The sequence below is a fragment of the Chiloscyllium plagiosum genome, unplaced genomic scaffold (genome assembly GCF_037043375.1).
Source record: "Chiloscyllium plagiosum isolate Xiang-an unplaced genomic scaffold, Cpla_swu_hap1 HiC_scaffold_47, whole genome shotgun sequence".
Classification (NCBI taxonomy): Eukaryota; Metazoa; Chordata; class Chondrichthyes; order Orectolobiformes; family Hemiscylliidae; genus Chiloscyllium; species Chiloscyllium plagiosum.
In genome coordinates this window covers 34,215,234-34,231,343 of record NW_028270185.1, presented here as the reverse complement: position 1 = coordinate 34,231,343, position 16,110 = coordinate 34,215,234, and the positions used below count along the sequence as shown (strand labels likewise).

Sequence of the window (16,110 nt, the reverse complement as noted above, 5' to 3'; positions counted from 1 at the left end):
GGCTACGACAACAGATGAATGGGCACCGCACAACAGGAGGGTTCCCTCCCAGTTGGGGAACACTTTAGCGGTCCAGGGCATTCAGCCTCGGACCTTCGGGTGACCATCCTCCAAGGTGGACTTTGGGACAGGCAGAAGAGAAAAGTGTCCGAGCAGAGGCTGATAGTTCAGTTCGGTACCCATAGGGAGGGCCTCAACCGGGACCTTGGGTTCATGTCACATTACAGGAGATCACCATTGCACGAGACACACACACACACACACATACACACACACACACACACACACACACAGATATGTCTACACGCACACACACACACACGGACACAGGTACATACAGACGCGCACACAGACACTCACGCACAGCTTTATAGACACGCACACTCCCACACTCACACATGCACCCCCTCACAGACTTAAGACACTCTGCACTCACTACACACACAGACACACACACACACACACTTTCTCACACTCACAACCCCCACCCCAGACAGACACACCCACACAGATAGACAAAGACCCACATGCACACAGATATTTTGTGGGTGAATTTGTACTTGCATGCAGTTTTTGTACTTTGCTCAAAAACTGCATTCATTCATGTAGAAATCTTGAGCTCAAACACTGTATGAATTTATGTGAAAATTACTCCCTCTATTCTCTGCCCGTCTGCCTCATGACTTTTTAAAATTCTGTAAGGCCATTCCTCAGCCCTGAAGCCCCAGGGAAAACTGTCGAAGCCTATTCAGCTTCGTGCTATTGCCCAAATAGTGCAAACCTTGCAAACCCTTTCAAATACTTTCTAAATTGCACCACGTTCGTTACTGAATGCACGATCTGTTAGTGCTGAAGTGAAGCGACGCTGAAACATTAGTAATGACAATTTTGAGCGCTCTTTGCCTGTAGGGTAGCGTGGCCGAGTCGTTTAAGGCGCTGGATTTAAGCTCCAGTCTCTATCGAGTCGTGGGTTCGAATCTCACCGCTACCAAGATTGCAGCTGCTCTTCTGCAGGCAGAGGAACTTAGCAGGCCCTGTATATTTGCGTTTGCAGCCGGTCAGGCCTCTAATCCAGACTGACTCTGAAAACTGTGGGACACTTTGCTGTCGGAGCCCCCTCATCTGCACTGCTTTACGATGAATATGTGGAAACTTTGGTGCCAGTTTCTGTGTCTCAAATAGTCAGCACGTTTGGCTGCAAGTTTGGTTGTTCGAGCCTGCCCTTCGCACCGAGCCTCAATGATTTCAGTTCAAGCATTGAGACCAACCATGTACCGACACTGCAACCACGAGAACTCAGCAGAGTCCGCAGCTGGATGTGGCCCCAATCTCTCCAAGGCCCCGCTGCCAACAGAAAGCGGCTACTGCAGCTTCAATCACCGGCTTCCTGCTCAGCCCTGGGACACAGCACATGGAAAATTCTTCCCCAGGAACGGCTCTTCCCGTGTGAGAGGGACAACAATTCTACTTTAAATTGAGAATGGCTTCAGAAGATTGTTCCTGTCCTTTGAGTGTTTCATAAACAAAACTCCTGTCTCGCAAATAAGAAGTGGGGAAAGTTGTTGGCAGGAAGGATAGAGAAAGTGCTGATTGTGAGGACTCTGTCTCGGCAGCAGGTGGGATTCCTTACACCCGAAACAGGAATGATTGCGTTTCCTTAGGGAATTTCCCAATTGATTTAACGTCTGCCAGAGTGATTGGGAATCATTCCGGCCACCTAAAGATGAGGATAAAAATATGAAAATATTTATATTGAATCTTAAATCCAGAGACAAGTGCTAAATAGATAATAATGTTCTGAATGAATACTAGCTGAGAAATGGAATTTGTGGATGATGACATTTGTGATTGGGAGGAATGAACTGGATCCTTGCAAATTGCAATGCCAGGTGAAATATCCTCAGTATGAAATGACACACTAATTAATCGTGAGCCAGGCCCAGCTACTTTAGTCGGTACAGCATGAGATGCTTAATCTCAGGGCCGTAGGTTCAAGCCTCACGATGGGCCCTTTCACTCCTTTAAAGAAATCCAGCCCTCTGCTCCACTTGCAGGATTACAACCCAGTGCAGGGGTCGTTTTTGACACGTGGATCCGACTGTGTTCGGCCGCATTCTGAATGAAAGCTGTATCCACTTTCCTGGAAGTGCCAGAGACAAGTTTATCAGTGCGGCCGAATATACGATGAATTGTGTCTCTTTCAAAACGTCAGGTTCCACTCCAAACGTCCACCAAACAGAGTGCTCAGAGATACAGAACGCGAATGTCTACTTGTTGGGGGGACGGGGTCTGACAGTGACTGCTCAATGTCAAATGGTCCTGAACCAAAATGAAGTGATTCAGACCGTTCTGACGGAAACCGAGGGGAACTCGCCTGAACGTTTCACAATTCACACGGAAAATGATCTTGTGTGCTCATGGGGGTTCACGTAATGGACAGTTTATTGTCAGTAACAGGGGTGGGGGTGGGGCAGGATTGTGAGGTTTCACAGTGGGACAGAAGTGATCTGGGTGAACGGGTACGTCTCACATCCCCAGAGCATGGAAGAGCTGATTGGTCCAAGATCACTACCATCTTCTGTTTCGGAACCAACAAATGAAATTGCTGAAAATCACAGCAGGTCTGCTCGCATTTTGGAAAGGAAAAGTGTTAAGACTTCGGGACTCGTGACATTTCTTTTTGCATGTCCATCTCCCTCTGGATTTGTACAGTCTTCCTTTTTATTGACTATCTTCTGACTTCCAACTTTATTCTCTTGTATTTTATTTTCCTCTCCAACCATGTTCCCAGCCTTTAAATTTGTATCAGATCTGTCCCATCTCTCACTTTGCTCATTTATGACCGAAGAACTTGGAAATGAACAATTAACTCTGTTTCTATTTCCTTAGATACCAGATGACCAGAGACCAGAATGTATAGGATGACGGTTAGAGCTTTCAGCCCATAGTCTGCTCTGCCATTCGATCATGGCTAATATCGCTCTCAATCCCATTCTCCAGTCTTCTCCCTGTAAAACTCATTCCCCCTGAATTTAGGACCCAGTCTTTTTCCCAGACTGGGTCTTCATCCGCCCCAAACCCCTCCTCATCTGCTGGCGGCTGTTACACCGTGTCTCTGGGTGATCGCGCTGAGTTTCAGTCCCGCACGGCAAACCCAATCTGTTCTGAACAACGCAATCACCGCTGGGGGACAGCTCGATCAGGTCTCTGGCCCCACTGTGTTTGTGCGGGGGAGCAGTTATCACCTTCACCTCCCATGGGAAGGATCGGTCCTTCAAATATCCGGGCAGTAAAAACGATTGGCTTGTGTGTCAACATAGATGAAGGTAATTGCTTTCTGACCTGCTCAGTAAAGCTTACTCTGTATGTCCCTGACCATTCCTGCCGTTGTCGTCAAAGGGAATGCAAGTCCAATTAATTGCCGTGTACGGTTTTATTCGATACACATTCTTCCTTGTTCAGAATATAGGTGGATGTTTCCAGCACAGATAATTACTATTTTCAAGAATGCAGTCGGCGGGCCCTGATACATTTCTGGAGAGTAGAAGCATCAGTTTCTGCAGAAAATGGCCTCGTTCAGAACTGAGCAGAAATATTGTTGTTCCCGCTTTAAGGGCGACAGTTTTCCAGATGGTGATCGATGGGGCTTTATTGCAGCCTCATCAGCAAACCTTGTTTTGCATTTACTCGCCCATCACTACTCTAGTGGTGAATAGAAGTATCATTCCAAATAACTGCTGCGTGAATTTCTTTTCAAATGTCACTGCGCTGTGGCTGTGAATATGTGGCGATGTCTACAGCCCTGCTGGCCATCCTGTTTAAGTGTGCAGTTATGAACATTCCTCTGTCTCAGCGCTGCAAGGAAAATTGCCCGCGCCTATTCAGCCTCGCCCTACATTCCAAACTCGGCAAACCTGGCAACTTGTTTGTCAGTATTTCCTGAGCATTTTCACGTGATATCCTTTTTTTTTAAATCATGTTAATAACCCTGGCCAACATTGGTCTATTCGGAACGGAAATGTCAGTGATAGATAAAGAGCAGCTGGCTCGGTGGCTCGGTTGTGACAGCGTTGTTCCATTTGGGTCACACCCGAAACATCTCTAGTTCAAACCAGGCAGGAGCGACTTTGTTCCCTTGGGACAAGTGGATTGGTGGGAATGGAGCGTTCCTGCTGGTTGTTCTCATCAGCAAACCTGGCTTTGAATTTGCTAGCCCACATCTGCTGCCATGTTGAAAAGGAATACCATTCCGATTAATTGCTGTGTCAAACTTCGTTCAGTTTCTCTCCTCGGATAAAGTGAGGGCTGGAGATGATGAAACGCTCCGAAAACAAACGGCGGTTCTCCTGCTGCTCGGATGCTGCCTGACCGGATGTGCTTTTCCAGCACCACACTCTCAACTAAGTTTCTCTCCTCCTGGGTCGACAATATGATTCGAATTGTGGATCTTCTCCCGCCGTCCATTTTAAGGGTACAGTTACCAGCACTGATCCTTTCTGCACCAAAACTATCGCATTTGCTTTACATGTGAAGGCATCCTCGTTCAGTGACAAGGTAAGCTCTCATTTGCTCGGGTCACAGCGAACATTGGTTACCTGATGTCATCTCTGTCAAATGTATCCCAAAGTAGGCTCTGAAACGCCTCATTGGGACCCGAGCATTTCTAAATCTGCGTGAACCAAAACCAGAAAACCTCAGTCATGATTTGGAGCAGTTCACATATTCGAGTGTCCAAGCAGAAGGCTTGGTTACCGCTCATTCAGTCAACAACAGGAATGAGAAGATTTACATCCTCAGATGAACTGCTTGACTCATGCTCTCATACAGTCACTAATTCAGTTTTCTGGATAAATGTAAGGGCGTCTTCTGCCTTCCCTTGTAGTCTAGTAGCCAGCCTTTGGCGCTCTCGCCGCCGTGACACCGGTTCTATTCCCGGTCAAGGAATGCGTGCTTTATTCTGCACACACATCGTGGTAAGAATATTTCTGACCACTTTTCCAAAGTTGGCAGAACATCGGTTTTAAAGTTGAACAGAAAACCAAGAGATGCAGATGTTGGAAATCTGAACCAAAAACAAGAATTGACGTGCAAACTGAATAGTCCTGGCAACATCTGTGGAGAGAAACAGAGACAATGACACACAACGACAGAACCAGATTAGTTCTTCATTTCTAGACCACAATGCCGCGATAATGATCAGTTTTATCTGTCGAATGGGGATTGTTATCAAAATCTTTTATTTTTTGCCAGTTAGCAGCCATGTCGACCCGAGATCTGATTCGTTCAGTGTCTACGTCCAGATAGGCCTCTAATTTCCTGTCTCTATCTCTGTGTATCTACCTCACCCTTTTCATATTCGTTGACCCTTTTTTTTGCCAATATCCCTCATTTCCCATTCCTACCCTATGAAAAGCCAGACGTTCGGGGATAGTTTGAGAATGGAGCTGCTGAGAGGTTTTCTGGAACCTGGCAGGAGACTGCACAACATGGCTCACATTTTACGGATAATACGTCTGGCACTTGGATGTGATACAAGGGGCCATTTCTTCCTCAAAACATTGTAACCCTTTCGAAATTAAAGTTGCATTTCTTATCCAAATGAAAATAAACTAACTATAGGAGAACGTGGAATCATTAATGATGCTGTAAAATGAATGAATGGCGACAGCAGAGAATGAGGATGATCCACTCGTGGTTTCTGTGCTATGACCACAACATTCCACGGCCTTTCTGCAGTGTTTCCTGCCTCACCTCGTTATTCCCACCAAACTTGGAATGAAGGAGGGAGAATAAAATTGGGGGAGAAGAAGGAGTGCTATTGGAACAGCAGTAAGAAACTCTAGGTTGGTGTATTGGTTAGGAAGGACAACATACACTGCTGGAACTAAACCAGGAAAAAGGAGTGGGTTTGCCAAACCATAACAGGCTCGAACTCAGGCAGGATGCTGAGTCGCTTCATCAGCAACACGATACTTTATAAAAGGTGAACCTCCGAGCTTTCAATACAACAAGCGGGCGCAACTGCGATTGGACCCTATGGTCAGCTGCTTACCAAGGAGGGGTTTTAAATAACTAAGCAACGTCCATATGTGCAGTTCATTAACCACATGACCACATGAACTCGGAAATACATTTCTGTATCAATATTACTCAGTGTGATTTGCAATCAAACACCTCTTTTGCAAAACCAGACATTTCACGATTTATCGTTCTTCAATGCAAAGGCACATAAAAGGGCAATCTTCTCTTGCATTGGTTTCAAACAGATATTTGTATCTGTTTAAGCTGACAGGACAAAGGGAACATTTTTCATCCTCTTGGGGCGTATTGACGGCTTTCATACACACAGAGGGAATTTCACACGAAGAGGAACAGTGTCATTGCCATGAATTGACCAGGAATGGTGTGTGAGCCAATGTAAACAGTTTGCTGTAAAGGCTAAACCATTAGCAGTGACACTGAGCCTTGCACCACCAGATGCAGACTCACTTCCTGCCTCATGCCTCCCAGTCATCATTGTCATTCACGTCAATTTCACTTCCCTGCTCCACTTCCAAACTTACTACCGATTGGAACCTACCACATTTAGGAACGCATTCCTGGAATAAAGATATCACTCAATGCAATAGGACTCGCTGTCCATCCCTAAATCCCCCAGAGATGGAGGAGATGAGTTGCTCTTGTGAACCATTGAACTCCTTCACACGGAGGTACAGCCATTATGGTGCAAGTGCGGGAGTTCCTGGATTTACACCCAGAGACACTGAAGGAACACAACATATTTCCAACTCAGGAAGGTGAGATGATTGGAGGGAGATTTGAAGGGGTCACTATCGTATCTGTCCGCTGTCATTGTCCTTCTACATGGTTCAAGCAATCACTGGGCTGATTCTGGAGGGATCCCGGTATGTCTTCTGTGTGAAACGAGGAATGCGTTTTCAGTCAGACAATTCACATGAAGAGAATTAAACCTTCATTCCCTGAATTGGAACTATATCCATTTCTGGACGATACAAACTTTGACTCCTCAGCACGGGCCCCCGGTAATGCTGATAGTATCCAAAGCAACCTGAATTGTACACACCCTTGTGCCAGTCCATCCCTTCATAACCACCTTCGGCAACAACGTTTCTCTCTTCAATTTTGCAAACGCTTCATATGATCGCCTTGGGTTTCAAAGTAAAGAAAGTGGAGCTGTGGTGATCTGATGTTGGTCAGTAGGTGCAATGCAGAAATGTACAGAACAGGTTTTGATGCGTGAGATTGCACTGAAGGGATTCCACCACTAAAAGGCGCTGTTCATCTCGTCTGATTCTCCATCGCGGGATTCAAATCAACAGAGGTTTCTCTCTGGACTGGCTCAGGGTCTTGACTGGAAAAGGTCATGACGCAAGGTATGAAAAGATATTTCACTGGAGTGAATAAAAAAATCGCAGACTGACTGTGAATAAAATGATGGCAACTTCCAGCAGAGGCTCAGGCGACCCGGAAGCAGGTACCTGAGGGCAAATATGTTGCCTTGGCTATTGAAAGACATTGTTTCACGAAGTGGGACATCCGATGTGAAACAGTGACGATAATTATTTTTACTGATTGTTCACCTTGTGAATACTGTTTACCCCGATGTCCATGTTTCCATTTCATATCGACTACCTGTCGTACCTCCAGCTGCCGTTGGGCCAGTGACGTAATGGATAATGCCTCTGACTTTTGGTGGTTCGAATCCTTCCTGATTTGTGTGCAATGTACTGCAGGGATTGGATCAGTGGGTCTCGAATTTGGTAGTAATGCACCTCAATGTGCGACAGATTTTCAGGAGCTGCAGACTTTGGATCAGTGTGTTTTCAAATGTGAAAGTTGCATGTGAGGCAATTGTCCATTTTAAATTCCAGCTCAACGCAACGTCTCTCATTGTCTGTAAAACTGACTTTAGTTGCGCCTAAAGCTGCCTTTTGTCGGAAAAACCTCTGTGTGTGTGTGTGTGTGTGTGTGTATATAGGTGGGGTGTAGGGGGCGGGGTGGGGCTTGGTCTTAAGTCGGTGGAGAGCGGTACTGAATCACAAGGAGCTGGTATAATCCTGAAAACTCTGCCCTCCTCCCCCCATCTCCGGGCACGTGTGTCTGTGACTCACTCTATGGATGAAAATGTGAATGGGTTGCTCGAGGGGATTTCACTTCAGTATGACGGTATATAACTCACTCCCATTGTTGTCTCGTTTAAGATCGCAGGGATAATCTTTTTCTGAATTTTACGGTGAAAACAACAGAACACACAAAGTATCCTGTCAAAGCTGGACACTGCATCGAAAACAGACGGCTATCTGATGAGCCATACTGCACGATAGGCCGAATGGTATTTTCCTATTGTGTTAAAAAAAACCTGGAAGACAACGAGAAACTAATGTGCAGCGAAAATGAACCAAAATGAAATGCATAAGTGGTTTCATTGAGAATAAATGCGACAGCTTCTGTTGCTTTCCCTTTTAATCTCACGGTTAGGAGTTGGTGCATTTTCTGAGGGGGAAAGGGTGATTCCTGGTCAGGGAATGGGCGATGCGTTCTGCAAAGATATCTTGCTAACAGTATTTCTGACCGATTTGCTGAAGCCGTCAGGTCATTGGTTTTGTCTCAAACGTTGTTAAGAATAATATGAAACAAAGGATTGCAGATGTTTGAAATCGGAACCAAAACCAAGGTTTGATAGAAAAACTTAGTACGACAGTGAGAGAAACAGAGTTAATGCTTCATATCGGCGGAGCGAGGTTACTTAGACATTTCTGTATTATACTTTTGGTAAAATTATCAGTTTTCCCTGTCAGGATATTTACCAAAATCTTTCATTAGCTTACAACCATCAATGTTGAAAATTCAAAATGACTTCGTTGGCTGTAAGAATCCTTCCGTTGCTCGGAGATGGTGAAAGGCTGTGCTTAATAGTTACCTTTTTTTATTATTTGTTTCTGTAAGTCAGCAGCCATGTCGATTGGAGAATTGGTTCTTTCAGTATCTCCGTCAATCTGCGTCTCCATATTTCTTTCTTTCTCTGTGCATGCACCTGACCCTCTTTCACATTCTCGGACTCTCGGTCTGCCCATATTCCTCATTTCCCATTTCTGCTCTTTGAAAAGTCTGACATTCGGAGACAAATTGAGAGTGGACCAGCTAACAGGCTTTCTGCCCTCTCGGTAGCATGTGTGGGATTAGGCTCACATTCTCCGAATAAAGTTCCCTAAACTTATGCCTGAGGTGAGGAGTCATTCCTTCCTCCAAATATTATGATCCTTTCGAGTTCTAAATAGAATTCATAATCCACAAGAAAAGAAACCGCACTCACAGTGCGAACCACAACGACAGGAGTGCAATGAAGTATTTCCTGTTGCTGTGGAATGAATGAATGTTGACAGCAGAGAATTAGGGTGAACAGCTATTGGTGTCTGCGCCATCACTGCAACATTCCCCGGCAAACCTGCCATGTCTCCTGGCCCACCTCGTTATTCCCAACAAACTGGAAATGAACGAGGCGTAATAAAGGAGGAGTACAAGCAGAAGTTCTTGTCAAACGCAGGAAGGAAACTCCAGATTGAATTAATAGCTCGGAAGAAACAATATCCACTGGAGGAACTAAACCAGGGAACAGACGAGGGTCGAAACTGAAAATGTGTTGCTGGAAAAGCGCAGCAGGTCAGGCAGCATCCAAGGAGCAGGTGAATCGACGTTTCGGGCATGAGCCGTTATTCAGGCCCTTCTTATTCCTGAAGAAGGGCTCATACCCAAAACGTCGATTCTCCTGCTCCTTGCATGCTGCCTGACCTGTTGCGCTTTTCCAGCAACACATTTTCAGCTCTGGTCTCCAGCATCTTCAGTACTCACTTTCTCCTATCAGACGAGGGTCACCAAAACAGGCTGAGGCTCAAACAGGACGCATGGTTGACTGACGGGCAAAACTGACTTGGGAGATTTTGAAACAACCATGCATTTGGTAAAATACACAGGCACAACTACGATGTGAAATCTTGGTGGGTTGTTTATGATGTCGGCAAGTGAACAAACTGAGTCACGGCACCACACCACATGTGGTTTTTTTCATCCCAGTTCCTTAACCAATTGATAACAGTAACTCGGAATTGTGTTTGCTGTATTAATGTTGCTCAGTGAGAATTGCATTCAACCCCCACTTTTGCGAAGACAGTTAATAGCTGAACTTTCTGCACTGAAATTGTACAGAAAAATACAATCTCCTCTTCCACTGGCTTCAAACTGATATGTTCAACTGTTTAAACTGAGAGGATAAGGAGAATGTACTCATCATCTCGGGGTCCATTAACTCTGTTATAATACACAGGGAACCTCACAAAAAGAGGAACAGGGTCATTGTGCTAAACTGACCTGAACTGCGTGTGAGTTAGTGTAAACAATATGTAATAAAGATTTGGAGTTGCCAGTGTTAGACTGGGGTGGACAAAGTTAAATAATCACACAACATCAGGTTATAGTCCAACAGGCTTATTTGATAGTACTAGCTTTTGGAGCGCTGTACCTTCATCAGGTGGTTGTGGAGCCTAACATCATAAGACAGAGAATTTATAGCAAAAGATTACAGGGTGATGCGACTGAAATGACATATTTAAAAATAAAAGTGCATTGTCTGTTCAGTCTGTATACTTTTAGAAATACCATGTTAGATTTTATTCTTTCACGTGTAAACAGTATGTAAAAATAGCTAAATTCTCAGGTAAATATTCAACAATAGATCCACCACAGCTCAGATTCAGCCTTGAAGGTGTGAGGTTGAAATCTGTCTGTGTCCCAATGTTCTGTCGTGGCAGAAGCTGGGGGTACCCTGCCTCATGGCTTTCAAGATGCATTTGACATCGGCAGTGAGGTTCCCACATCGGATCGCATTGCCTAATATGATGGGACATCCTGGTGTGTTGGCTTTGTGTATTTTCGGAAGGCAGTAGAAGTGCCTTCAAGTGCATGGTATGAGGTTGATGGAACTCTGAAAGAGTGCATTTCAGAGCTTAGATCAGAGTGTTGCTGGAAAAGCACAGCAGGTCAGGTAGCATCCGAGGAGCAGGAAAATCGACGTTTCGGGCAAAAGTACTTCATCAGGATTTCGGAGGGGCTGAGCACAGAAACAGACCCTCCATTCCAGCTCGTCCCTGCTGACCAGATAACTGAAATTAATCTAGTTATATTTGCCAACATTTGACCCTTACCCCTTCAAACCCTCCCTGTCTGAATCCCATTCAGATGCCTTTTAAATAGAGTCATAGAGATTTACAGCATGGAAACAGACCCTGACATTACAAAGGGATATTGACAGATTGGGTAAATGGGCAAAGTTGTTCAGGTTAGATCAGTGAGGATACAAACCTCCATGCCGAACAGATGTCCCAACCCAATCTTCCCCCACCTGCCAGTATCCGACCCATATCCCACCAAACCCTTCCTATTCATATACCCATCCAAATGCCTCTTAAATGTTGCAATTCTATCAGCCTCCACCATTTCCTCTGGCAGCTCATTCCGTACCACCCCCTGGGTGAAATTGTTGCCCCTTAGGTCTCTTTTATATCTTTCCTCTCTCACCCTAAACCCATGCCCGCTAGTTCTGGACACTCCGACCCCAAGGAAAAGACTTTATCTATTTATCCGCCTCATAATTTTGTCAACCTCTATAAGGTCACCCCTCAGCCTCCGACGCTCCAGGGAAAACAGCTCCAGCCTGTTCAGCCTCTCCCCTTAGCTTAAACTCTCCAACCCTGGCAACAATGTTGTGACTATACCAGACTTTGGCAAATTATTCCGCACACCCAAAACCTTCTGTGTATAAAATTTGTGTCTCAGATTCCTTTGTGTGTACCTGTACCTGCCTCCAGCTGAAACTCTCATTCCCCTCTATCTTGTCTGCTGTCACTGAGCCAATGGTGTCTTCATTCTGTTACTGACCCTTCAGTCCCAAGGGCATGAATTGTTCTCACAAATCCAATTGGAGACCTTCTCTCATCCACGTGAAGAAATTGAACCCTGACAATTCCACTTACGCTGTCTCCCATCAGTCTTCATAGGATCCATATCGCAGAGGTTCAACAGTGTTCCCAGCAAACTGTCCCGGGCAGCGGGAGTACAGGGTTCAGACAAAGTAAAACATTATTTAAACTGTATCCATTTAAATCTCCAGGTCAGGTAGAGAATACAGTTAGATGAGAGTAAACCTCCCTGCACACTGCAGCTTTTCACATTCCCAGGCCATGTTCAGTGTGGCGGTAGATACTGATCAAATCTCCCACTTCCTCCATCCTGTTCACATCAAATACACTCAGGGCAGTTCCATCACTGGGTTAGATACAGACTATGTGAACAGCGGCAATTTCTCCACCTGAATCTCGCAGAGTCTGGGGAGAATGGGGTTCGATACAGAGTCAAGATCTGTCCATATTGTCCACATCGGACACTCCCAGGACAGGCAAATCATGGGGCTATATACAGAGTAAAGATCCATCTGCACTGTACCTCCCAACACACACACAGGATAGGGACAGCACAGGGTGAGGTACAAAGTTAGGCAGCATTGTAGACAGTGCAGATGGTACCTTAACATTACAAAGGGATATTGATAGACTGGGTAAATGGGCAAAGCTGCATCATTTGTTCAGGTTAAATCAGTGAGAGATACATTTTTGTTCAGTGAGGGATATGGGCCAAAGGAAAGAATGTGGAGTTAGGCAACACATCAACCATGATGCCATTGACTGATGCAACAGGGTCGAGGGGCTGAATGGCCTCCTCCTGTTCCTATGATACAAACTGTCCCCATCAAACACTCTCAGGGCAGGGAAAGGATGGGGTTAGATACACAATGAAGCTGCCTTTACTGTATCCCCATCAACCCCTCCAAGGGTAGGGCCAGCACAGGATTAGATACTGAGTCAAGCTGTCTCTCTCTCTCCACACTGTCCCGATCAACCACTCCCGGGATTGTTTAACAGAGCTTTAATATCTGAAAATGCTCATTTTCCTCTGTTATTCCTGGCCCCTCAGTAACTCTGTATGTGAGTGTGTGTGTTTATGTGTGTGGGAGAGGGAGACAGAGAGAGAGGGAGAGGGAATGACCGGTGCCCTGCATTCGTGGGTCATATCCTCTTGTACTCCAGTATTACACATTATTTTCTGGATCCGTGAACAGAAATCACAGAAAGCTAACGTAATGGTGTCATCAAATATTAGGATGATTTGCCAATTATTACCAGGACATGGGACGAGGGAAATGAGGCAGCCTTGCTGTGTCTGCAGACTCAGTCTGCAGGGGTAGTGAGTGTTCAGGAAGGGAAAGGGATTGTTGTTTTCATTCGTTCATGGGATGTGAGCATCACTGGCTGGGTCCAGCATTTATCCCTCCATTCCCATCTTCCCTTGAGAAGGTGGGAGGGAGCTGCCTTATTGAACCGCGGCACTCCATCAAATTAATGTTTCTGGAGAAACAGAATGGAGTGGAAATTAAACTCCAGCTTTCTCTGTTCCTGCTCCCAATTTAATATTCACCCGTTCAGTTTATACTGAGTTAGAGACTGGAATTTCATCGATGGTCTCAGCGAGTCTATGTATTTCAGAACACAACAGGGAGTGAGTTTCAGACTGAAATCCATCTGAGGGATTTGGGCTACTTTCTCGACAGAGTAGCAGGTGCCAGTGAGTGAGTTACAGATCGGCGTATAGTCGAATGTGTGGCTCACATATTGACTAACCAATACTGGGAACGAATCTAATTGAGGAGTTTGAGCTTTTTATATATCGAATCACAGATACTTGAGAGTGAGACTCAGGCTGGAATATGTGGAAGGATTCGAGGAGGTTTTTTACATAGAATAACAAATACCCAGGAGTGAGTTACTGACTGGAAACTTATAGAGATGATCGGGGTGATTCATATTTAGAATAACAGATGATTGAAAGTTAGTTGCACATTGGAATTTTATCGTGGGTTTTGTGGTGCTCATTTATAGAAGAACAGATACTCATGAATGGTGCACAGACTGGAATGTAATCAAGGGGATTGGTGTGCTTTACATGTGGACTAACTTAGAACCCAATACTCGCTCTCTCATGCACAATCTCACTATTTTTCTTTCTCATGCAGAATGTCATCATCTGTCTCATACATTATACCAGTTTATCACCCTCTCTCATACACAGTCTCACCATGTTTCCCTCTCATACAGAAACTATTTCTGTCTCACATGCACAGTCTCACTGTCTCTCTCTGTCACAATGTCACTCTTCCTCATCATCAATCTTGCCAACTCTCTCATAGACAATCCCACTCTCTCCCATACTCAGTCTCACTGTCACGCTCTGCCATACACAATCTATACCAGTATGTTCCCGGCAGACAATTCATGTAAGCACAGCACTAGCATGGACGTTACAAAGAGGGAAAAGCAAGTGAGACGAGCAACATCAGTACAGTTTGTGATTATTGAACATTGGTCCCCCACTAACATGTAAGATTCTCTGACACCCACCCCCCAGCCCGACACAGAGGACTGGGCAGATCGTGGATTTATTAGCTGAGGCTCTGTCTCAGAATATTCTTGCTGCTAGTGTGACTCCCAGATATAACTCTCCATGTCCATCTTCTATTTTTATATTTCCATCAAATGTGCCTATTCCTGTGTGTGTGTGTGTGTGTCCATCTGAGTGAAAGGTTTGAGTGTCAATGATTTTATACTGGAATCCTAACTCTCTCACACATACAGACACAATCTCACACATGAGCTGACACCTATACATGCACTAACACATACATAAACAAACAGTAACACATAAACACTCACACATACATGATCATACACTCACACGCTACCATACTCACACGTTTTCACACACCCACACACATGCACACTTACGTTCTCTCACTCAATCTCACTCACTCTTCCACTCAGTGTCGGTTCAGGAGGTCTATGTATCAAATAACATATACCCAGGAGTGAATTACAGCATGGAACCTAATTGAGGGTTCCGTGTGGACTTACACAGAGAGTTACAGGTACCGGGGATTGAGTGCAGACAGGAATCTAATTGAGTTCGGGACGATTTATATATGGAATAACATAGAGTTCAGAAGAGAGTTACAGACAAGAATCTAATCGGTGTTGGGGTGGGGAGTGGGGGATGGGGTGATGTGGGGTTCGGGGGTAGACATTGTATACATAATGACAGATACCGGGGAGTGAGTTACAGATTTGAATCTAATCGAGCTTTGGGGGTTGATTCATCCATCCAGTAACTGATGCCTGGGAATGAGTTGTAAGTGTATCGGGATGCTTTATACACAGTGTGTCAGGTACCCAGGACTGTGTTACAGACTGGAATCGAACTGAATAGTTCAATGTGGTTTTTATACAGAGTAATAGTTATTCAGGAGTGAGTTATCGAGATGATAGAAATTATAGAGTCATACAGCACGGAAACAGGTCCTTCGATTCAACTGGTCCATGCTGACCCGTTTTCCTGCACTTTGCTTACCCCCATTTGCACCATTTGGGGTGTTTCTGAAAAGGAAGCACAGACTTATGGAAGTGAGTTACACATTGGAATCGAATCGATTGGGTTCATGGTAGTTTTTCTACAGAATAAAACGTACCGAGCCATGAATTGCAGATCAAAGTCTGACTGAGGTTTTGAGGTGGTTTATGTAGAGAGCCATGGATAAATTGAAATCAGTTACAGATTGGAATTTTATCAAGGGATGCCGGGTGGTTTATATGTAGAATAACAGATCCCCAGGAGTGTGTTACAGACTGGAATCTAATCAAAGGTTTTGGGATGGTTTTTATTTAGAATAACCGATAAACAAGTGTGAGTTACAGAATGGAATCGAATTGATGGATCAGGAGGTTTATTTATAAAAAGAACAGATACTCAACTGTGAGTTACAAACTGGAATCTACTTGTGGGCGTTGAGGAGGGTTATATGTAGAATAACTGATACCCAGGAGTGATTTACAGGCTGGAATCTATTCAAGGGGTTTGAGATGGTCTACATAAATTGCCACAGATACATGGGAGTGAGTTACATCCTGGAATCCTATTGAGGAATTCAGGATG

At 44.8% G+C, this 16,110-nt stretch overlaps 1 non-coding gene across 1 annotated transcript; it reads left to right on the top strand.

The window, feature by feature from the left end:
• Positions 1-909: 909 nt before the first annotated feature.
• trnal-uaa (transfer RNA leucine (anticodon UAA)) lies at positions 910-991 on the top strand. Its single transcript has one exon. It is a non-coding gene; the product is annotated as a tRNA-Leu (tRNA).
• Positions 992-16,110: the final 15,119 nt, after the last annotated feature.